The following is a 19,946-nucleotide window of genomic DNA, read 5'->3' on the forward strand; positions in this document are numbered from 1 at the left end:
TTTTTCCTGGCATTTTTTCCCTAGATTTGTCAAAATATTGCACAAAAGAATGTTCGTTTATAGGATTACAGACCAAAACCTACATTTAGAAATGCTGTCATAAATGCCTGCATGCAGTCTGGCTGTCTTTCCTGCCAAGGACTGTTAATGCTTAAATTAGCCACCTGATGGTCTGGTGCCTTGTTGTTCACAAATGTCAACTGCTCGTGAAAGAAATAACAGTTTTTTCCATCAATTCACAGAATAACATTCTGAGCAAGCTCATAAACCCCGCTAATTGCTGGCAGAAATTTGCATGTACTTTTCCTTTGGATTGTTTAGTGCTCCTGTGTAGGTGACACGGCAGCACATGGAGCTGCCACCAAGCCTGCAAGTGGGACTCCCCAAACTTTGCCTCTTGGAAAGAAAGGGTGGCTGAGAGAGGGGGAAAAAAACCAAAACTTGATCTGAGTCTTGTTTCTGGTTATAATCATACATAATTATTAGGCAAGGAATTTAAATTACGGCTTTTTCCTCCTTACAGAGCTGATTCAGATAAAAGGACTATTAATTTTCTATGTTTTCCTGCCACTGAAGCATCATAGTTTAACATGATTTGAATTTTTTTGGTAATCTCTATCTCCTCTTTGCCCTCTCTCCTCCAGCTCTGAATTCTATAAAATACAGAACCTATATCAAAGCTCACATGGATTTTAAATATATATCTATAAATAAAAACTGTGTTTCTGATTTGAGAAGCAATGTTCAAGAAATGCAATCTTCTGAAAACTCTTTTCTTTAGTTATTAAAACCACCCAAAGTCAAGCTGTGACATGTTTCCTATAGTGCAATCTAATTTCTAGAATCATGTATCAAAAGAGCCATTTAATTTGTACTTTTAAGCAATTTTCATCTAATTTTCTATTGTAGTTTCTGGAACTATTCCTTAGAATACATTTTATTTCAGATATATAACTACCCCCTTAAGCTCAGGCAAGCTTCATCTGATGAAAATGTGATTTTTAGAGCTGTCTACCACACTATTCTGAGAACTAATGAATCAGTTTGGGTAGCTACAAATACCAGGAATTCCCGTAGCTCAGCAGCAGTTTATTTGACAGTAGCAAACAGAAATATTTTTTAAGAAATAGAGGCTCTAATAGAAAGAGTGAGAAAACAGAAAGTCCAGATGGAATATTGTCACTGTTGATGTGTTTGTATCAGGCATAAAGACAAAGTTTGCCTCTGCAGAACCTCCAGAGATGTTCTTTAAATCTCTGCTGCCTCTCCCAGCCTGTTCCAGTTAGGCTGGTCAGGATATTCAAAATAAGAATGTTCTTAATATTGGATGGTTTCATAAAGCTAAATTTTGAATTATTCAGAATATGGTGGGAATATATCAGTCAAAATCAGGCAGGTGTTTGACATCATTGGTTTAGTGGTGGAAAGTGTCCTGGGCAACTGCAGGGGATTGGTATAAGATGATCTTTAGAGTCCTTTCCAACCCAAACCATTCCATGACTCAATACAGTTCATGATTTCCACTTTCTTTGGATGAGCAAAGTGCTCTGGAGAATCCAGCTATTTCATTACGCATTAAGAATTAATAGGGAAAAAAACCAAACCCAACTATTAAACAGAGTGTTTCCATGGAGAATCTTTTGTTGTGCATTATTTATGTATATTTGCTGAGGTGGTGAATGAAATGGAAAAGCATTCAGTGTTTTACCACTGCATTGAGCACAGTCATGCAGAAGAGGATTCACACCTGTTGGAGTTACTCCTGTGCCACTTATTCACTTTAATGCAAAGAGCTCATTGTCATTGTTACATTGTGTGGATGAAAAGGTTTGGAAACAATACAAAATTTTCCTTTTTGATACACCACAGGTCATTTCTTAGAAAATGAGCAGTTCTCTTACTTTGAGAGACATGTCAGGGAGACTTCCACACCACCTCATGTTTCTTTCAGATGTTCTGAGGCAGAGTTGGGAAACAAGTTTCAAAGATGCTGTGTTCTTTGTGCCAGGGCAGAACTTTATTTGATGTGGTTTAGAGTTATTATACACTTCTGCTGCTCTTTTGAATGAATAAAAGAAATAATAAAATATTTAGGCACAGATTAACCTAAGAACATGGGTACTTTCAGTGGAGAAGGAGAAAGGCAGTGAACAGAAACTGCTCCTTTGGGTACTATGTACTTTGTTTTTCTAGTATTGCTGCTTCAAAAGCTATGTAAAGAGAAAAAGGAAATCTGCTGGGCACTGTGGAGTTGAATGTCATAAGCAAAATAGTCCATATTTGGGAAAAAAAAAATTGATAGAAGAACTATTGTAATTATGTCACTGATTCAAACATTTTAGGGAAAACCAATTAAATAATTTGCACTGATTTAAAATACTGTATAGTTTGTGGAAGACAGTTTATTTCTCAGGAAATAAAAAAGATATGAATATAATTGCACCAATTTTCTATCCAGTGATTTTGACCAGAGTATGAACTTTCACAAGACCTAAATCTTTTATTAGCTTTCAGCTGTATTACTGCTGTCTTCAGTCAGTTTATATAAGCTCCTCATTTTGTCTTTGATAGTGTCAAAACTTTTCATCTGGACAACCACATTATTTCATTCTTTCTTCACAATTTTAATTCTTTTATTGAGACTTTTTTTTTTAAGACAGCAATTGAGTGCTGATTCTATGGTCCAATATCTAGAAGCAGAAGGAAAATGAAATGACATTAAATTTGTTTCAGAACTTCCAATATTCTTTGTGTTCTGTGGGAATGCAAATTTTTATTCCAGTGTGGTCTTTAATTTTAAATATATAAATATCTGTGTGATTCTGTACAAATATATATATATATATATGTATATATATATGAATGCAGCTTTGCAAACCTAGTTTCAGAAATTTAGGGAGCAAATTTCCCTCTGGGTGTTTTTAATCAATACTTTCAACATACTGATTTTAATCAATAATTTCTACCTACAAAGTCTACAGGAAACGTGCTGACAGAAACAGATGGAGCTGCCCAATACCTGACAGCAGAAGTCTGGGGAAGCCTCCAGGGAGGTGTGAAATAGGGATTAAAATCTCCTCAGCTGGAGGAGGATATGGAGCAGGATCTCCCATGGGGAACGTTCTGTCAGCAGGGTAGGCAGCAGTAGGCAAGGGGCACCTTCCTTTTTTTTGTCTTTTTGCTGAAATAACCAGAGCTCATCTGCACAATGAGCCTGACAGGTGAAAGGGCTGGATGTCATCTTGCCCTGATAGGTCTTGACCATAAAATTGAACACTTTTGGAGCTCATATTTTTGCCCATAAGCTCTAGGATGCTGGATGCAAGATCTTATTTTTTCTATATTTCAATGCCCAACACTTCTTGAAAATGTATTCTATAGTTTTATAACAACAAATATCAAATTAAAGTTACTTCAGCAATGGCATTTTCGATGTATGTGTAGAATTGTTCTTTGTAATAACTAAAATAATTCATCTTGGGAAGGTACAGATACCAGACAGAAGGATAACGTTGTGCAGATATTTAAAAAGCGTTGCTGCTGGTCCTGGTGATTGCCTGGTATTGATCCAGAACAAAATAATGCAGTGGTTAAGGCAAGGCTTGCTTAATAAAAATGTAAGGAATGTAACGTAATTAATGCCTATTAGCATTGGCTGAGGGGCAGTAGATCCTACCAAGCTACCTTGGTATTGGTTTTGATGAGATTAGAAGCTGATTGATAAAACAAAGATGTTGACGTTAGTGCCTTGGGAAAAAATATCTGTAGCACGAGCTGCCTCAGGAGCAGCAGCAAAACAACACAGTGCTGTAGGTTAACAATAACCAAATGGTATATTTCTAGTTCTGGTTTAAATAATTTTGGCACTTCAGAGTAGAAAATTGAAACCTTTTTTAGCTTTAATTACAGAGCTGACTGAACAATCTCACTGCAGTGAATCTCCTCTTTTTACTCTGAAGGATTATCACCAGTCTGGTGGAAGTGGTGGTCTTGTCAGGTCAGTTGAGCCACTGTTCACCCAAACTTCCAGGAATTATGAAGCCTGGAGCTTTGCTCAGCGAGGCCATCAATATTTCTTTCAGTAAAAATTTCCACTCACGGTAGTATGGGTAAATATTCAACTCCTGTCACATTTCTGCCTTCATAGCAATGAAGTGGGAATTTCTAGCTAAAGACCCTTTATAAAATTCCATGCATAAACAGAAAGGTGAGTAAATTTTGGCTGCTCTAGTGCTGTGTATAAGGTTGGGAAAATCTTTATCGAACTAAGGCATCATCAGTTGTCAAGACAGAGCAATATATACCTTACTGGTATAGCTATTATTTGACAAGCCTCAAGACAGGAATGACAGTAAGTGGATTTTTGGAGGGTGAGGAAGAAAGGAAGATACACAGAACAAGCCCCATAGCCAAGTTAAGCAAGACAGATTCCCAATTTTATTTTTAGAAAGAAAAAGCAGTCGTAGAGAACAGAGCAATATGCTATAAATGAAGAGTGCTGACAAAGCATATGTTGTTAAAATCTGAGGAAGGATAATGAAATAGGACAGAGAAGGCTGAAATTTTGTCAGCATTTCATAATGCAAATGAAAAGAAGCCATTACAGTTGGTCTTTCTTGGGGAAGTGGTCTTCACATATCCATTTGTTAAATCAAAAAGGAGATTAAATGTTTCACTTTAAAAAAACAAAACAAAAAAAACCAACATAATTTTCTGTTTAATTTTTCTGGTAAGTATCTGGTAGAACTACACTGAGGGTACTAAAAGAGATGAACTGGAGTTTTATTCTCAGCTTTGTTTTTAATTTTAACTATTACCTTGAGTCAAGTTTTGGTGTAGAATTAAATGAGATTATTTTTGGTAAAGGGAAAAAGTGGATAGTCATGTAGGGAGGACTGGAGAAACTGGCATTAGGAAAGTTAGTGCTAATTTTAATATAGAGTTGACTCACAATTTGTGTGACAAATTCATTTAAAGGATCCTAGACAGGAGTCTTAGGTCTAGATTTTCAGCACACCTAAAATTGCTTTTCTTCTCTGCTGTTACCTTTGCAAGCTCATAAAAATAAAAAGAGTTCCCCCACTGTTGATATGGTTAAATAATTAGAGGTGTAAATCAGTGCTCAGGTGTGTGCCACTGTGTGCAGAGCTCTTCCTCAAGGCAGTCATGCTATTGTTATATAGATATTTTTAACTGCCTTATTGTTTATTGTGCACTACTCTAACTTTGTAGTCAGGATAATAAAACAAGAAGCTGTGTAAACTCCAGACTAAAATTTTTGGTAAACCTGAAGCTAATATTGGTTCAGTATTCCTGAATACCCATATGCTTTATACAGTGGTAGTGTATTTCGTTTTTTCAGAGCTCTGCCCTTTGTTCATGGCCTCTTTTTGGGGTGAGGGAAAAAAACAGTTGAATATAATCTAAGGCAAGTTGCCATTTGTGCTATGCTAGAAATATGAGGGATGATTTAAATCTTCCATTGGAAGCAGATTTCTGAATTTCCAAATCTTCTCTCTTAATAGGAGATTCTTTTGAACATCAGAAACACAAAGGATCCTCTTATAAATTACCACAGGCTTAATTAACTGCAACTCTAGCTGGTATTGAACAAATATTTTACTGAAAGCAAAAGTATTTTTCAATTTTTCTGACATTTTTCCCTAAAGTGATATAAAAAGTTCTGGTGTAATTCAGCATGAGTATGATTTTCCAGGAACACACACTCATCCTGCCTGGGCCTGTGATCCCTGCAGCCCCTGACCCAGGCTGGCTAGCTGAACAAAAGGAAACCTTAATTAAATGATTACATAAATTCCCTCTGGAGAAGCTGAATAAAATCCATTACATGTAGGATTTCCAGCTCTGAGCAGATGTGAAAGGAAATCTGGAAGCCTCATGAACTGGCAGAGAAATCCCAAATCTAAGCTATTGAAAAATGATGGGATGAGAGATGATTATTTTTGAAAGAATTGCATCCCCTTTTGAGGCACCCTTGTTATTTCTCAGCCTCTCTCGTGTCTGGGAGGTTTGTTTGGAGTTGATTAAATACTTTGTGCTCATGACTGACAGTGTGGTTGGTGCCAAAGAGGGGAGATGGAGGTTTGCTGCACATTGTACAAACTTGTCAGAAGGGAAGCAGGGAAACATCTGTTTCTCTGACACGACAAGGTGCTGGTGAACAGCAAATATTACATGTAGAGCTTGTTGGCTTTGTACAGCCAAAATATTTTGCAGGGATCTGTCAGTTTGATGTTTTGGGTGAAGAGGGGAAGTGGAAGAAGGACTTCCCAAAATACTGTGTAAGAACTGTGCTGAAATCATCTAAAATGTCTGTGTTTGAATGTTCTGAACAAGGAGAGCAGAACCTTGGGCAGGGGCTGTGATGGCCTTTATATTCATCTCAAATACCATCCTTAATACCAATGTTGAAAGGAAGGAGTGTGAGTACAACTTTGAAAATAATATTTCAGCCTGACAGTTCTCGGTAACCGTTCAATTTTTCTCAATTTAGATCAACAGTAGGTTTTGAAATACTAAAATGCTGTGGTAAAGTGTTGGAACAGCCTTGCAAGGGTTTAATTGTCTGCCTGTGTTGGTGGACTTTGTCTAAAAATAACTATTGAAAAATGGATTTAAGAGATTTTTGTTTACTCTGGTACCCCATAGCTCGTCATGATGGAAGAGTCATTTCTTCCATTTCAGAACAGGGCTCTAGAGCTCAAACTCAAATTGTGAGTCTGAATCCCATCCCACACAAACATTCCAGAGGTCCCATGCATGGAGTACCAGTGTTCCATCACATTTAACTGCCTAACAGCTGGGATTTTACAAGATCTGGTCTGCTAATAATGCTGAGAGTACAAAATCTGAGCTGGTGCTTTAGCAACAGCGCAGTCTCTCGGTTCTCCTGTGCCTTCCTAATGGCACCACACAGGAAGCAGAACTGCTCACTGACCAATTCAATTATTTTTCTGTAGCTGGACATGTTGCTAATGGCAATCCATTAGAATCTCCTTGTACTGCTGGCAGGTCTTTATTTATCCATGGGACTTGAAAGCATTTTAAATCTCACTGGAAAACTATCTTTGTAGAGAGAAGTGAATAGCCCTCTGAAAAGATGAGGGAAAGTCCTGCTCTCTCCTCTTTAGTAAGGACTTTTTAATGGAAATAAGATGTTATGGAAATTATATAACTTGCTCTTGTTTTATGCTGAATAACAATGTTGAGGACAATGATAAAAATAGATTGAATCAGACTATTTGCATATGGTTTCTCCAGCAGCAGTTTCTGTTGATTCCTTCATTGCTGTCACTTAGAATCTACCCATGAGCGGAGTGAGCTGTGCTGGGAGCTGATCTGTCTGCAGACTGTGATTTTCCATCAGCTGGGATAACTCTGGGTGCTGGGAGCTGATCTGTCTGCAGACTGTGCTTCTCCATCAGTTGGGATAATTTTGGCACGCTCCAGCTTTCTGTTCAGTCTTGGATCCCGCAAGTGCCAGCGTTGGCACGGAGGAGGAGGGCAGCCAAGCCTGGGGAACAGAGAGCAGGAGCAGATATTTTAAACTGCATCCCAGTGTATTTTCTGAGTCCTGCGTGCCTTGAATGGCAGTAATTTAGCAATTTGCTGGGTAAGTTGTTGTTTTAGAGAAAAATTCCAGATACTACTGTCCGCCAACTCAGAATCTCTGCCTGTTTATTTCAGTCCTTGACCTTTGCCATGGAGTTGTCTTTTACTTTCTGCAGTACAGCAAATTTCCAACCAATTTTCAGCTCTGGGTTGGCTAATAGTTCTGTGTGAGGAGGTTCACACTGGTTTAAATGCTGTCTCACTGTTTAATTAACTTTTTTCAGAAAACTGTGAGAATGCAACTACAAAAAAAAAAGAAAAGGAAAATAAGAAAGGGAAAATAAAAAAATGTGAGATACTTGGAAATAACTTTGTAATGAACCATTATAAAGAAGTATTTCAACTAGATAACTCTTACCCAATATTAAATAAAATAGTAGCTAAATCAAAGTTGAATTGGATCAGGTGTACATTAACAATAAATAAGCTTAAGGATTCAGAAGCATAAAAACTTCTAATATGGAGAATCCAAGGACCCAACCAATTCAATAGTTTTCTGGCAAGTGGCCAGTAGGGACACATAAAGCATCCAGGGTACAGGGAGATTTATCCAACCTTGGGATGCATCACAGATTTAAACTGATAAGTCAAGAACAAAGAAAAAGCCCTTCTCAGCTACACTTTGTATCTGCACCATCCTAACTGGTTGGCAATGACAAGACTTTGCCCTGACCTGTTTTTGAACACATTGACTTCAATCAAATCCTCAACACTTACAAAACTATGATTTCAAATGGTAGCTTTATAAGATTCAGTTTAAATTTATCCCCTTTTGTTTCTAGTAAGCACATTATATATATATATATAAATTCTTTTCAATGCCCTCATATGATTTGGTATTTTATTTTGTCTGGTTTGGTTTTTGTTTTTTCTATTACATGTGTATTTCTTTTCCTATTTAGAAACTTCTGTAAACTATCTATGTTTTATTTATTTGTTGATTTTCTTTTTTCCATAGTTCTGCCTTAAGGCTTTCTTGAGGTGAGATGCCTGGGATTGCATGGAAAATTCCAGCCATGCATCATGAATTTACACAATGGCACGATGATGGTTTTGAGATATTCCTAATAGTTTTCTATTTTCCTTCTTGAGAGCTACTGAGCATTAAGCTGACACTTTTAGGGAACTGTCTGACATGACACCAGATGTCTTGTATGAGTGGCAATGTCTTATCTAGGGTTTATTATTGCTCTAGGTAGGGTTATTTTTACTTCTGTGCTGCCATTTAGATGGATCTGCCATTTTATCACCAGTCTGTGTTGTCTGTGCCTTTTCCATCAAACTCATGTACAAACCTTCCAGCTTGCCACATGATTTACTTAAACATTGAACATCACAGTTCTGAGCCCTGATCTTTGGAATAACCTACATCAATTACTGGGGGGGGGAAATAAAAATTCTACCATATGTTTTTAATCTTTTAGAGACTCTTTAATTCACAGGATGACCTTCTCTCTTACCTCATGATGGTACTGTTATTTTAAGATATTTAGGTAAGGGACACTTGTAAAAAAAGTTATCATATAGATATATTCATTATTCTTTTCAAGAAGATTCTCGCCTTTGTAATAGGCTTATATAAACTTGAGAGAGACTTTATTTCTATTTTCATTCTATGTCATTTTTAGCTTCCTCTATGTATCTTAATAATTATTTTATCATGTGTTTGTTAGTGTTTTTTTTGGATACAATTTCCACCTGTTTTCTAAGCTTGGAAATCTCATTTTGTCTCTACCAACTTCTGTTTTATGTAAATACAAATAACCCAATAATTGCTGTAATACTGCTCCTACTACTAAGGGATATGAGCAATATCTGTCATGTATACATTGTTCATTAGTCCTCAAAAGGAAAAGAAATGGAAATACTTTAATTTTTGAAATGCATTGCATTGGTTTTACTTTGGGGAATGTTTGGATTGTGGTTATTTGTTTACATAAAGAGGAAAAAAAAAAGGTTCCCTTAGCAATTTTTTTTTTAATCTGGGTTTTTACTGAGCCCACATTATGATAATGACTTGCCTCTGAAGAATTGTTCTATATAAATTTAGCCTTCATGATTAAATTTAGAATATAGTGAAACAGAATTTTAACTCATTTAGAAACTCCCAATCCATCTTTAAATGAAGTTTTCCATAATCAACTTATATGGGGGGAAAGAAAATTGAGAAAATTCAATATTTAACAGTTAAAATGTGACATTGTGCAGACCCCAAGACAGTAGGAAGAAGAAAGTCCTGCTAGGCTTTCCTTTGAGGAACATTTCCCATTGCTGTCTAAAAGCCAATTTTCCAAACTCATTTTCATCAGTGGAATCACGCTGTCTTTTGAACAGCAAAATTTGATGTTTTCTTAGCAAACTTACTCAGTTTAAGCTAAAAAAAAAAAAAAAAAAAAAAAAAGTGTTTTGATACATTGTCTTTCTCAAATAAATTCCAGCAATGAGAAATTGCAAATGAGTGTCAAATCATGATTCTGTGTCACTGGAATGTGTTGTAACCCAGCAGCTCTCACAACACAAAGCTCTCTGGAATGGCAGAGCTGGTGTGTTTTGTGGAGCTGTTCCTGGGCAGGTGAGACTTAATAACCACACCTCTCTTCAAAAGCTCTCATTTTTCTCTTTTTATCCCACCTCGTTTTTTTCTGATTGTAAGTTCTGCCATAAAGCTGAAAAAGAAAAGAGATTTGGTATTAATAACGTTTCTAACCTTCTGAATGATTAATATTTTGGCGAGGACTTAGAAAGAATGAGATTATCCAGTTATTCTGATTATAAGACTTATTAATGAATTCAAGGTTAAATAACACTTATCTAGCACCTTCCAGTGAGGGAGTTCAAATGTTATATACACATAATTAATTGTGATGTAGTAGATAACTACGAAAACCATGGAAGTAATATTAGGGAAAAGCAAAAGTTTGCAAAACCAGTATTTTTTTTTCCCTGGGTTAGGACTGTGAGTAGAACCAGACAATCCTGAGTTTCAGGCCCTGTCTGAATCACCGGGCACAAATACTGTATTAAAACCAAACCACACCACATTAGAAAAAAGAAAAAACATAAGTTCCTCTGCACTCCGGTTTCTTTCCTGTTAACTTCAAAGTGAGTAAATGTGCACAAAACTTTGGGGTAGGCACATATTTTTGTCTAAATGTCACTTCAGTGGCACTGTGTCAAGGTGTGTGAGATAGACACAAGCAGAGTAAGTGCAAGAAATCATTTAAGCTCTAACAGGAGGAGAGGGTACCACTTAAATAACATTATTTTATACTGTTTTCTTCTGAACTTTATTAGTGAGTAGGATTTTAATTAGTCAAAAATAGAAAAAAAAGAAATTTAAATGTACAGGTCACAGGAGCCTGGATGCTCCTTCACAAAAGCAAAAATAATCTGAGTTATGAAATACTTTTAATTGCTTCACTTCTTCTAGTAGTTGTGGAGAGAAGAGGCAGACACTAAGGACATTTGTCACTTGGAGGAAGTGACATGGCACTGCACAAAATGATGAAGAAGCAAGGTCTACTGAAGTTTGGGGTTTTTTATTCTTTTTGAGAATCTATGCCATAAAAAGCTGTTTTTTACTGTTTTCCCTCAGAACAAGGTGTGAGGTGAGAAATCAGTCAGTGCCCTCTTCGTCCTGGGCCAGGGATCTGGGGATCCATCAGGTTCTGAGGGGTTCACACCTCTGAGCTGTGCCTTATCCCAGCCAGGAAACCCTGGGGGCTGCGGAATTACCTGGGCAAGTCTGGGAGCTCCCCTGTCCCAGCCCTCACCTCCAGGGCAAGGGAAGGGTTTCTAAACTCCTTACTCAGCTGAGAAGCAGAACACATTCAGCTGTGGCAATTCCAAATGAGTGAAAATGAAGGTAAATTAGGAAATCATGAACTATTTAATATTCTTATTTCCACATTATTTATTCAGAAGAAATTTCTATTAACAGTGCATTGGACTCACAAGGCAATTAACGCCCTCCCCTCTCACGGATCCCTCTGCAGATACACTGACATGCTCTGCAGAACAAAGGGTTTGATCTTTGGGGAAAATAATTTGCTGGAATGTTTTCTTTCTTATCACAGAGTTAACATGTGAGGGAAAACAATGAGTTACTTTGCTGCTGTCTGTGAAGACACAGATCAGGGGGATACATTTACATCTACATCTGCTTCGGAATTGTTTTCCATCCCTAATGTTCAAATCATCCAACATTATTGTCTCTTCTTCCTTCAAGTCTGCTTTGCCCTTGTCTCCCTGGGAAAAAGCAGAAAGAGAGTACACAGCTTGTGAATTCTACATTTAGTTTGGTGCCTGATGGAGATACAAAACACAGATGATGCTCCTCTCAAAGAGTACAAGTGTAGCTAGCTCAAGTCTCAAGTACTTCATTGACAGGAAAATGCATCTTTCCTCATTTCCATGGGGTGCAGGAGTCTGTTCTGGGATGGTGGATGCCTCTGTGCAAGATGGTTTGTTTCTGCATAGCTCTGTTAAATTCTGCAATGTGAATTAATGCATACTTTAATTATTCTAAAACATAATTTATACATTAGTTTCCATAGTAACTTGTCATTGCTGTGGCATGGTTGGAGCTAGTGACATTTGTGAGTCAATTAAGCAATGATTTGCAGTTTTATTTCTCAAGTTTTTTTCTGTTTTTTTTTTTTTGTTATGGCCAGCTACATTTATATTAAAATTGTTATACATTACATAGTTATATGCTGGATGGAAAATTAGTCAATGAGGTAACTGCATTTTAAGCATGAAAGAAATGTAATTGAAATCTGTTTCTGCAGAAGGTTGTATTTTCAAAACTACACTACTTTGACACATGAGAATATTGTTTCTTCAGGGCTTGCTCCACTATTAAATAAAGATTTAAGAGTTTGGCTCTGAAGGAATCATCACTTTCAACCAAGGACAATTCACTGTGTCAATAAAAAGGTTGTGTACAATTTAGAAAGGACCAGAAAACAATATTCTTGCTCTAATTAGTTTTCTTGATATATAAGGTAATATATTTCTCAGAAGGATATAAATGATACTAACACTTTTATTTTGACATAATAAGCCTTCTAAAGAATTACTGAGTTTAAATGAAAAATACATACAGTACAAGAAACTCCTGTTTTTCATTGGTACTTTCACATTCATAGCTGCATATGTCTGTACCTGGAGGAAACTCAGGGACTAAAGTATTGTGATATTGTTACTGCAAATTGATTTTTAATGGGAATCTTCAGTAGATTGTGGCCATCTGCAGCAGTAGAACACGTTGGAGAGGAGCTAGTTCACCCCACAGTGGGTTTGTTGTTGTGGAAGAGAGGCAACACTCAAATTTTGTCTCAATTATTTAGATTTCAAACATTCCACATCATATATCAGAAAGAAATTCTTTACTGTGAGAGTGGCAAGGCCCTGGCACAGGTGGCTCAGTGAGGTTGGGGCTGACTCTGGAAGTGTCCAAGGCCAGGTTGGACAGGGCTGGGACAACCTGGGATGGTGGAAGGCGTCCCTGCCCATGGCAGGGGGTGGAATGGGATGAGCTTTAAGGTCCCTTCTAACCCAAACCTTTCTGTGATATTGGTTACAGACTCTGAAAGCAACAAATCTACAATTACAAAAAAATGGTCTGAGAAAGGCACCACAGGTGGCTGAGGTAACCATGATCTGATATCAGTAGAAAAAGATTACTTTTGTTTATAGATTCACTAGACTACATTCTAGTATGGGGTAAAAACCTGGATATATTTAAACCGTAGCTTCATGCATGGATTTGTTGGGTTTTTTTTTCCCTGTAAAGTCAGTTTTTAGAGCCTAGATAAGTAGGTACTCAGTTAGAGGAAATGTTTTTCATTACTGCAAAACACAACTTTGCAGCCATAAGTAACAGGTGTGCACAAGGGTGCAGACCCTGATCACAGCCCCACCTCTGAGTGGGATCAAACACTGCAGCTGGCAGTAACAGCACCAGGAGTGGTGCCCTCTGCCAGGGAGGCACAGCCAGCTGAAAGGGATGTCAGACTAGGGAGAACTTCATTTCAGCTCATCACTAAATTACTACCTGGAGCATTGGAGCTGTGCCCAGCTCACAAACAGGGATTACAATGGACAGGATGGGAAGTGGGGATGGAGCCCAGCAGGTTATCAGGAAACTCCTGGTCTCCTCTCCTGCCTGCCCCAGAAAAGCTCACTGTCCATCACATCTGTTATTCTCATTCCCAGCTGATGACAGAGGAATCAGAAATAGGTTTGTTCTATGAGGTCAGTTGAAATACTGATGGAGAAATAAACTGAGATTGTTTTTGAAGGGAATATTCTCAGGCACTTCAATAAGGCTTTGCTTTTTCATTCTTTCCCTCCACCTCACCAGTCTCCAGAAATAACTGGCCAATGGAATTGTTAGTGATTGCACCACCTAGAAATTCATCTGCATTTTTATATTTACCCATTCTGAGCGTTTCCAGCTACTGATGGAGACACTAAAAGGTTGTGCATAGCATTGTAAAAGTCTGCTCCGAATAACAATTGGGGTTGGGAGGGATAAAATATATGAATAAAATTGAAAAACAATAAAAGTCACATCAGTGAAGCTTCTCTAATACCCAACATGTTTTATTTTAGTAAAATTTCTTAATAGTTTTACTTCCCACAATAATTTACACGTACATATATTACAATTACTGCAGTACTAAAAGGATCATAAAAAATTGTTTAAAAAAGTTAAAAAAGGGAAGACTGCTGAAGCCTGGCTGTAAAGTGGGGACAGTGTGGAAACAGCAGGAGCAGATTTGAGATGAAGAATCAGAAGTTTATCTGTCACCACTGTAGTGTAATTTGATTTCAGTGTTTCAGTTGATTTATCTGTAAAATGAGGACAGTAGGAAGCCTCTTGGGTTGGTCAGAACATGGTCACGTACACCAGTTGCAATAGTTCAGGAAGTTGCTGTTTGTCAAAGGAACAGCAAGAACTGTATAAATATTCCATTATTTTTGAGAGTGAAATGGGAAAGCTTAACCCACGTGCATTATCCTTGGGAAATGAAGTGTGTTTTGCATGCACTCAGATATCCACACACACCGAGCGAGTGGCTGTGACGTGATAGATAAACTGTAATTTAGCTGTCACCACATGAATGTGGCCAGTGACTCGTGGGCAGACCCAGCTTTTTAATCCATGTTTTCCAAATATCCAGGTGTACGTGGAGGAGGAGAACATTTAGGCTACAGTGCACACGCACTGTTGGTAGTAGGTTTCATGCACATGCCTTTCTCTGCAGTGTTAGCAGTGCTGCTGATAAAATTGCAGCTATTTTTCTAAGTGACTGAAGTGTTGTCGGTGTGGCCACTTGCTGGAGATGTATTATTCCTTCACTTGGCTTTTGTTAACATTGATCCTAAAGGAATCCAAATGCTTTTAATGAGCTTGCATTTAGGGTGTTCTCTCTTCATCTCACCGGGGAAGGACAATGAGGATTTCCTTTAGTTTCTCGTCATTCCTCATCCACAGTTGCAGTTGTCTTAGCTCAGGGTCAAATTCTGGATTGTTTAGGTTTGGAGTTTTTAAACTCTGGATCATGTTTTCATTTCAGTGAACTGCATTAACATCTGTTTCTATTACTGTGCAATTCTGCTATATAAGTTGTCCCCATTTCAGTATAAAGTGTTCTTCCATTTTTATCTAAAGGATTATCAAAAGCATCCATTTGGTTACTGAAAGACTTGGGTATTTTAGCCCTGTTTTTAGAAACTAATGAAATACAGCATGTGAAATGTTGCACTACATAACCCTCCTGGTCACTGGGCACATTATAGAAGTTTGCAAAATATCTCTCTTTCAACTAATTATAATGTTGTGAGTCTACAGAGTTATCTGAAAAAAAATAAATATTTGGAACAATGAAAGGGTTTTCATTTAGCAAAGTATTTATTACACTATGATCACTAAGATGAAAAGAATTTTAATGCATGTTGAGATTTCCATTGCAAAACTGAGCAGCTTTGATCTGTGTGCACTGCTAGGTCTTCATTCTTTTCCATGACACCTATACACATCAAAAACATGTAGTAGTGAAAATCTGTCAATTTTCACCACATGTATCTTTAGACTGCCACATTGCTGCATCATTTTTTCACTAGGAAAAGTGGCATGTGTAATTATAGGGAAGGAACAATTACAAATTGCATGCAATTACAGCCAAACAAGTAAACAAAATAAAACTACATTCAGTGAGCTAAGGAGTAGCTGAAAGCCTTTTAATGGAGATGCCAAAGATGAGCTTTTGCAGCTCTACAATTTGCCAGTCAAATTATTGTTATTTAGGAGAACTTCCCCACAGAAGCTCAGAGTAGAGCAAATGATTGGCAAATTGTCTTTTGAAATTGGTATATACTCTTCTGATTGGTTTTCCCCCATTATTCCTTGACAAGATCTTAATATTTTCAAAGTTGAGAACTGGAGCATTTTTTTCTTTAAATCTGAACTTTCATATTCTACTTGTCTCATGAAATGTGCCACATTCACTGAGGGGGACATCTCAGGAAATCAGTAACATTTTGCAGGTGTGCTTGTAATAAAAAGATTTATGAGTTTTTGAAAAGCTGACACAAAAGAGGATAAATACTGGGCCTGCATTGTTCAGAAGTTTATCACTGAAATAAGTCCTATCTCCTGGATCTAAATCAATGGGAGAAGTAAACAAAGCTGCAGAGATAAGGTTGTGTTGCCTCTATAGATGGGTCCTATTCTAAAGAAATTTAATTCTGGTTGTAACCAGCTGCTGAGAATTTATCTGTTCTCCCGTGGACAGTGGAGTTGTGGTGCAATTACAGCTGTTTCGTGCTGGGGGACACAAAGGTTAAACAGATCTTTTCTCTTACCTTTTCTACCATAGTAGACTGCCTCCCATAGAGGTTTTTTTGGAGTTTTAAGTTTGTTTTTTTTTTCCTTTTTTCTAAGATTAAAAGTTATTGGGAAGTTTGGATAAAAGGAAGATCTGACATAGGGATTCCTTTAGATTCCTTTTAACAAAAAAACATTACAAGAAATTGTTCCTCAGCCTATCCAGACTATTTTATGATTATGTGGAATGTGTTTGGCAGCTGCATCCTCTTGACAAATAACCCTCCCTCTCCCCCAGCAGCATACTTCAAGATAATTGGCTGAAACATTCTTAGCAAATAATTATTTGACCAATTAAAACTGTTAGTCGGCAGAGTAATGAACTGTGAATAGAGTTTTAATTCCTGTGAAATCCCACACTTTTACGAATGGAGGGAAGATAAAGAGCATCCTAAAGTTGTTGAACAAATAATTTTTTTTAGAAAACACTGAAAAGATGCAAAAGTTTTTTTTTTCCTCCTGCAAACACTTGTGGAAACCGAAAGCTATTCAGATTGATGTTTGAGAGAAAAAATGCTGTAAAATGAGAGATGAATACTGACAGATGAAATTTTTAGAGTTTCTTCAGGACAAGGTTTCTGAATCCTTTTTGATTTTATTCACACAGAATCACAGAGTGAATGATTAGCTGTATAAGTCAAGGGCCTACATGTGAAGAATTTTCCATTTAGCCCTTAGTACATTTCAGCTAAATTTAATATGGACTTTGTAACTGGGCAGAAATAGTCTTGAAATGTGTTCCTCAATACAAACTGAGTGGTCAAGCTACTGCCAGGACTTGGATTAAAAATTCTGTTGTGGAAATTAAGGAGAAAAAAAACTGAGAATCAAACAGGACCACAGAGATAAAACCTGCTTAGTCATATATTAAAGAGGAAACTAAAAAGCAGGTGGAGGAAAAAAAAAAAACAAACCAAAAACCACATCAAACCTAAGAGCAGAGGACCAAACCAGGAGTATCTGAGAAATACTGGAGGTCAAGTATTAGCAAAAGCAGCAGGAACTAAACACTAAAGCCAAAGTACAGGAGTGGAGAAAGTAGCTGGAAGCAGAGCATTTATCAGGCTGAAACAATGGAACATTCACACCATTGTGTTCTGAAGTCATTTGCCTGTAGGACAGAAAAATATCTTGTTTTGAAATCAGATGGAAATTAAAATGCAACACTGTCTCCCAGGTTCTTTTTTTAGGAAAGCTTTTTGACAGTTGCCAGTGTCAGAAAAAGCTTCCTGTCTTAGTGTCTCTAACTTGAATTAAGAAAAATAAGCAATAAGTAAGACTTTGATGAATCTTGTGTCACTGTGCACGTGGATATAAATTTGAGTTATCTATTACTTTGTGGATACTCAGCAGAGAAGTTTCTTAGATTTCAGTGGCATGAGCTGTATTTAGAAGTGGTTAAAAAAAAAAGTGTGAGAGTATAGACTGAAAATCAGCATGCACTTGAAAATATCATATCACCTCACTACTTAGTAGTACCTTAGTAGGTTCATTAACAGATTAGGTTAAATTTTTACTAAATGAAAAGAAAAAAAAAAAAGGTTTATGGTGCACTTCTTAGGTAAATAAAGGAGATGTTCCAATCACTTGGAAGTTCACCATATAAATATTAACAGTTTTTCAAAACTAGTTCTTTTTTTTCTGGCAGTTTTGGATCCTTCCCTTCTGCACTCATTTAAATAGAGAGAGATTACATTGAAGTGGTATAAATTTGCATAGTTCCTTAACTTACTGATATTTTGTGATTATCATATAGAAGAGGTTTTACAAAATTTGGGAGGAAGGAATGGCAATGGAGGTACAAGAAGGATAGAGGATTTCTGTTGTTGATATTTTTTTTTGTATTTTTACATCTCTTCTTGTTAATCTGAGTAATAGTGTATAGAAAACAGTCTCCAGTCTCAAACTGGGAAGGATGTTGGGCTGTTTACTCCACTTATGGAGCTCCAGAATGAAGAGAAAAGAGCCCAGGGGAGTTTGAAGGAATTCCTCCAGTACTACACTTTTTTTTTTCCTCACCCAGTTAGTACTTGGAGACTGCAGCTTTAATTACTGCAAATAACCTTGATTTGATCTTTTGTTTAAGTAAAAATGTCTTGCTGTATCAGCAATTAGAGCAAAGCAAATATTGCAAAAAGTTTTTTGCTGGTCCAAGTTGCAAGAATTTTCTTTTTCTTTTTTTTTAAATTTTATTTTCTCCTTTTGCCTTTGATTTTCATTTTGCCACGATAAGAATATCATGCTTTTATTCCCAAGACTGTATACCAAGGGAATGGTAAGAACTTCCCTGTTCCCTGGTATTCATAGCTGGTTTGATTGAAGAGAGATCAAATCAGGGCAGGAACATCACTGGAATTCAGGAACTAATTGTGCAGTGCCATGGGATGCAAAAATAGTCAAATGGCGAGTGAGAGGTGTGTGCTGGCAATGCACTGAATTAATGATAAATCTGATTTTGAGTAATGACTGAATATGATCATTACAGCCAGCTTAAAGGTTCTATATTTCTGGGATACTTTACTCCTGGGAAATAGACCCCCTGCCATCCATCAATTTTTCCTACTTGAAAAGCAGCCATAACAAGCCTCACTTTTAATGGTGTAGGTCATCTTTACCTGCATCTGTTTTATAGCTCTATAATATCCTTGATTTCTCTGAACTTATTAGTGATTTATGTTGCCATAAATAAATAAAGAACAAATCTTTACTAATACAGCCACACAATCTCCATGTAATTCTATAGATCTGATCTGGATTAGCCTCTCAGCATCCCACTTGAAAGTCTGGAATAAAGAACATCAGGTGTTTTACAGAAAGGGTAGAGAATATTAATAGCACTAAACAGAAGAAAAATTTCAATTATGAGCCTAATAAACAAATTAACCTAAGATGTGTTGTGTGTGCTCTTAGTATGTAGTTAATTATGCATGATCTAGCAGTCATTTTTTTGCTTTTCCTCTATATTTGATTACTTGAATTTAATAATTTACGTACTCTCCATCAACACACCCTTGGGAACCCTCATCTCATGTTTCCCAAATTAAAGCCTCATTGGTTATGTTAAATGAAGCTAAATATATAATTCAGAAAAATGAGGAGGACCAGCTAGTATTGACAATTCCTCATGGAATTCAGGGTCTAGAGTAAAACTCATGTTGAAATCTCTATCTACACCTTGTTGGATTTTATCAAAATCAAACTTTCACATTTTTCATTAATATTTCTGGATGATTTGCATAATTATATGCATTTCTGGAGGGAATTACAGGGTGCCATAGTACAATAAACATTTTATTTGAAGTAAGTGGCAACTGTGAGTATTGTAAACATATTAAACCATGTTGTCCTTATTTCATGTATGAGGTTGGTGTAGAAAGGTTCTGTTCCTTAAGAATTAAAATAAAGTTAATTTTACTTT

General features: G+C 36.8%; 1 protein-coding gene across 1 annotated transcript in view; it reads left to right on the top strand.

Moving 5' to 3' along the window:
• Positions 1-19,946, top strand: part of LRP1B (LDL receptor related protein 1B) — a 714,787-nt gene that overhangs the window by 308,084 nt on the left and 386,757 nt on the right. The window lies entirely within an intron of this gene.

The sequence above is a fragment of the Pseudopodoces humilis genome, chromosome 8, assembly GCF_049639895.1.
Source record: "Pseudopodoces humilis isolate 2021_Gansu_Grassland_sample_001 chromosome 8, ASM4963989v1, whole genome shotgun sequence".
In the NCBI taxonomy this organism is placed as follows: domain Eukaryota; kingdom Metazoa; phylum Chordata; class Aves; order Passeriformes; family Paridae; genus Pseudopodoces; species Pseudopodoces humilis.